Below are 4,969 nucleotides of genomic sequence, written 5' to 3' on the forward strand. Positions count from 1 at the left end.
AGGCACACAGAGGTGCGGTGCACACAAGCACACACTGACATGCGTGTACACACACACACACAGAGGCACACAGAGGTGCGGTGCACACAAGCACACACTGACATGCGTGTACGTACACACACACACACACACACACACACCGCCACACTCACCCCCACCTCGACTTGGTCATCCCAGATCCTCTTCCAAGGTGGCTCAGGTAGAGAATGGGCTGCCAACCCGCGTTTAGCACGCCCCCTGCTGGCCCTGCGGGAGCTGACTCAGCCTTTAGTCTCGGGGCCTAACACACAAGTACAGGACCTTAGGATCCGATGGGAACAAAAAGAAAAGCAAGGCAACTTTGGCTTCTCAGAAACAGAAGACACGATACTCTAAGCATACAAATGGGATGAAGAGGCTTTAAAGTGTTTGTTTTTGAAATGTTTTAAGAAATAAATGACTACCTAAAGATTTAGTGGAAACACATTTCTATCTTTTACAAGTACTGCAGTGAGTTAAATAAAATTATGGCAAATATTTTCACAGGTCTACAGGTTTAAAAAAATGGATATGTAGCCAGAGTGATTTCACAGTCTCAATTTCTGAAGAGTTCATAGCTTGGAGCCTGAAGAAAACAATTTTCATACTATTTCACACAGTCCTGGGAACACTTCAATTATAGAAAAATCTCAGCCATGACTTAGGAGCTCAAGTTCCAGAGCAATGACATGCTGTGGGACCAAAGTCACAGAAATGTCAGTAAAGATTCTGCTACCAGGCTTCCTGTCTCATCCAGTCTTGCCATTGTGAATATATTTGGCAACTGTCAGAGGTGCGAGGCTGTGTACACACTGCTTGCTTCAACGGGAGGTACACCTCCCCTTCTCCACAAGGTGAGAACACACAGTTTAGCTTCTTGACAATTCCACTGTTGGCCTCCACCAAGGCTGGGGGCCCCAGCAGTTACTTCCTATGAAGACACCCGCAATACCAGATCCAGGCTGAGACCCAGAGCTGGCAAGATACCGTGAGGCAATGGGTTCCATCCATTGCCACCCTGAACATCACCCTAAAGTAAACCACTGCTTCCCCATTTTCTTGGCTCCACTCCAGCATTTCAAAGCTTCACATTCTTGACCAGACTCAAACTTTTACATGGCATATGGTATTAACTTCTTTACAGACCCAATATGATCACACTAATAATTTAAGGCATGTTTATTTTAAGCAATTAGGGGTGGTCATGAATTATTAAATACAAAAATGTCAATACTTTTGTCCCTTATTGAATATCCTTTCAATATGATAAGCTTAAGTAGATATTCAGACTGTCTTGGGAACTTGCTCACTTTTGTTCCCATAACAATCAGTACTAATGGAACACTCACACACACACACAATAATGATGGCTTGCTGCTTGCATTTAGGGGCAAAATTCCCGCAGAACTTGATGTGCTGTGCAGGTAGGTCTCTAGGTTCTGCACTCTCTCCACTCTCCCTGGTGTTGAATTGGCCTAAAGGATGGTGGGACACACCAGCTGCTACAGTAAGAAAATGAAAGGCAGGGAGGGCCCCACAGAAGGAGCCACTCCTTTCCCTAGGGCAGGCTGCTCCCAGACCCATCCTGGAGGGGGTAGGGGTGCTGAAAAAAGAGCTACAGATTTTCCTGAAGCCATCAAGGCCTGTACAAATTTAGGCCACACTGTCCACATTTTCCTGGACACATCATGTGCTACATCAAATATAATATCCTTTCTTTCTTTCTTTCTTTTTTCTTTTTTTAAATCTCACAGCTCACTTTCATTTATAAAGACAAGGCAAGCCAATTAGCATGTAAGTGTCATGCATGACACTTTCCTCTGGATCCTTTTGGTGTGGATGAAGCGATTCCCAGATCCGCTGGGATCTAACAAGTTTCCTTTCAGCTACTCTCAAATCTATTGATTCTCAAGCCAATAAATAAAAATAAGTATCGTTTTCACTTGTGCAATGCTGTTGAGTTTAGGAAGCAAAGGCAAATCCATTCTCTTACAAAGCTTCTCAAAGGGCTGCAATAGCTGCACCGGGAGGAGGGTACACTTGAGCGGTTGTGTCCAATGAAGGAAAGTTTTTGTTAATGATGACATCACTGACATCTCTCAAATTTAAAGGAGCACTTAAGGCACAGCAGATGCAATTTTTTCCCCTCCAGTGAGAAGATACTAGGGAAGGCCTCCGGGTTTACAGCCAAATTGCATTAACGGTTCCCCTGCTGTCCAGCCAGAGCCAGAGGAGCAAGCAAGCAAGCTGTGCGCCGGGCCACAGTGGCCCACGCAGCCACAGCCCGGGCACCGTCTAGCGGCTTCAAGCGCTGCTTCTGGGCCCCACCGTGCCCGGGAGTCGGCCGGCGCCGCGGGACCCCCGGAGCGCCCACACGGACTCCGGGTGGGGGGGGGGCGGTCCTCCCACGCCTGTCATCACGTTCCAGTGCAGACAGCTAAGGGGCTCGGAGGAGACGCCGGCCCGGACCCAGCCAGAGCGCCGCGCCCTGCCTGGGAGACGCGCGCCGATCCGGAGCCGGCGCCCGCGGCGCTCGCGGGGTCCAGAACGGAGCCCGCAATGCAGCGCGTCGCGAGCCCTGCGTGGAGAGCCCGCGACCCCCGCGCCCCCTGTGCTTTCGCGCTTTGGCCCCAGGATCGCCCGGCCTCTGAGCCCACCTGCCTCTCCGCGAAGCGCGGAAGGACCCGGCGCCCGCGCTCCGACAGCGCACCTGCCGGGTCCGCGGCCCCGGCCCCGCCGCCGCCAGCAGCACCGCGGCCAGCGCCGTCTCACCTGCCGCGCCGCGCCGCTCCGCTCTGCCAGCCTGCAGCGCCGCAGTTGCCGCTACCCGACTTCCATTTTCTCTCGCTTTAAAGGAAAATCAGATCAGCTGTTTTGCTCGCGCTCGGGTTCCGCTGCCCCCTCCTCAGCTGCCGCTCGCGGTCTCGGGGGCCTCTCCTCCCCCGCCTCCTCCCGCGCTCCGCTCCGCCCCTTGCGCCCCTCCGCTCCGCCCGCGGCCGCGCGCAGCGCCCGCCTCCCGGCTCCGCCCGCAGCCGCCCGGCGCGCGCCCTTCCCTGACGTCACCGGCCGCAGCCGCGCCCCGCCCCCACCTCTCGTGGACGAGCGCGCGCCGCGCCCCGCCCCCGCCCCCCACCCTCCCCGCGCCTCCGGGGCCAGCCTGGGAGCGCGCGCGCCCGCGGCTATGACCTGCACCGCGCGCGGGACCTCCAGGAAAAGTGCACGTTACTCCCGCGCAGGAGTGCTCGCTCTTCTTGGTGCCCCTTGGCACCTGCCCTTTGGCACCTGGGGGACTGCAGAGAAGCTGCATAAATCGCCTGCCTTTGCTTTCTGCACCCTCACACTAGGTGCTTTCCATCCTTCTCACTTCTTCGCCCTGCTTACTCTTCCCAAACTTTGTCTCACCCATCCTGTCTCGGCTCCATTTCCAAGCCCTGCTTGGCCAATGCATCACTTTAATGCGAAGTTGCTCCTTTTGCTTCCTAAATTCGTGTTCTGACCTTTCCCCATTCTTGCCTTCCTCTTAATACTTCATGCCACCACTTCCATTGGTTCCTCTCGCTGATACCAAGGCCTGTTCACTGCTTTCTGTTCACTCTCACATCACTCTGTGGGTGTAACCACGCCCTTCCTCCCAAACAATGCGTTAAGTTACAGATTAGTTAATACCATCCTCGTGCTTTTCTTGACAACTGCTATTTTGCTTAGTTTAGGACTTTTTGTTTAGTTTTGAACATTACATATATGTTTAGTAATTGTTTAGAATTTGTTTGACTTTTTTAAATTGATACACAGTAAAACTGACCTTTTGAGGAGGGAGGGGTTTAAACACTTGTTTGGATTCTTGTAGCCACCAACACAATTAGGATACATCACCCAAAGAATTCTGTCTTGTCCTTTTATAGCCAAACCCTCCCCAAACTCGAATACACAGACATTGGCCATAGTTTTGCCTTTTTGAGAATGTTATGTATATGAAATTATGCCATATGCAGCATTTTGAGTCTGACTTTATTCATTCACCATTATGCCTTTGAGATTCATCGATGTTGTTTGTGTATCAATGGTTCTTTTTATTGTTGGATGCTATGCCATTCTTTGTACCACATTTTGTTTATTCAACCACTGAAGGATATTTGGGAGATTTCCAGTTTTTGGCGATTGTGAATAGATATTCTTCAAACAGTTGCATGCCCTGTGTTGTATGCACAAAAGTTCTCAAATTAGTTGGGTAAATACCTTGGAGTATCAATGGAAAACTCATTTAACATTATAGGAATCCTACGGTTTTCCAGAGTGTGTACACCATATTCATAACCACTAGCAATGTAGAGTCTCACCTTCCTGCATCTTTGATATGCTAAAATATATTTGATATATATGTGTATAATTTATACATATATATGTATATATAGGAATATATGACATTTTCATAGTTCTGGAGTCATATGTCATTGTCATTTAAATTTTCAATCCCCTTATAAAAATGATGTTGAACATCTTCTCATATGCTTATCTGCTAGCTGTGTATCTTCTTTGATGAGGAATCTGTTCACATCCTTTGCTGATTTTTAATTTGGGTTTTTAAATGTTCTTATTTTTGAGTTTTAAGAGTTCTTTGTGTATTTTGGATAAAAGTACTTTATAGGATATGTGTGTTTTGCAAATATTTTCTGCCAGCGTGAGGCTTGTTTTTCATTCTCTAAATAGTGTCTTTTGCAGAACAGAAGTTTTTAATTTTAATAAAAGTCTAACAGCATTTTTTTCTTCCAAGAATCATACTTTTGGTATTATATCAAAAAAATCACCAAATCCTAAGTCACATAGATTTAAGTATGTTTTCTTCTTCACATTTTATAGTTTTACATTTCACATTTGGGTGTATGATCCATTTAAACTTAATTTTTGTGAGGGTTTAGGATTTATCTCAAGATTCTTTGTTTTGGTGAATTGC

General features: G+C 48.2%; 1 protein-coding gene across 1 annotated transcript in view; it reads right to left on the reverse strand.

Moving 5' to 3' along the window:
- The window catches only part of OTUD7A (OTU deubiquitinase 7A), a 365,100-nt gene extending 362,129 nt beyond the window's left edge, over nucleotides 1-2,971 (reverse strand). Inside the window, exon 1 of the mRNA XM_059371716.1 lies at nucleotides 2,791-2,971. The gene's annotated coding sequence lies outside the window, so the exon portion shown is untranslated. The remainder of the gene's footprint in view (nucleotides 1-2,790) is intronic.
- Between the last annotated feature and the right edge of the window lie 1,998 nt (nucleotides 2,972-4,969).

The sequence above is a fragment of the Mustela nigripes genome, chromosome 13 (genome assembly GCF_022355385.1).
Source record: "Mustela nigripes isolate SB6536 chromosome 13, MUSNIG.SB6536, whole genome shotgun sequence".
In the NCBI taxonomy this organism is placed as follows: domain Eukaryota; kingdom Metazoa; phylum Chordata; class Mammalia; order Carnivora; family Mustelidae; genus Mustela; species Mustela nigripes.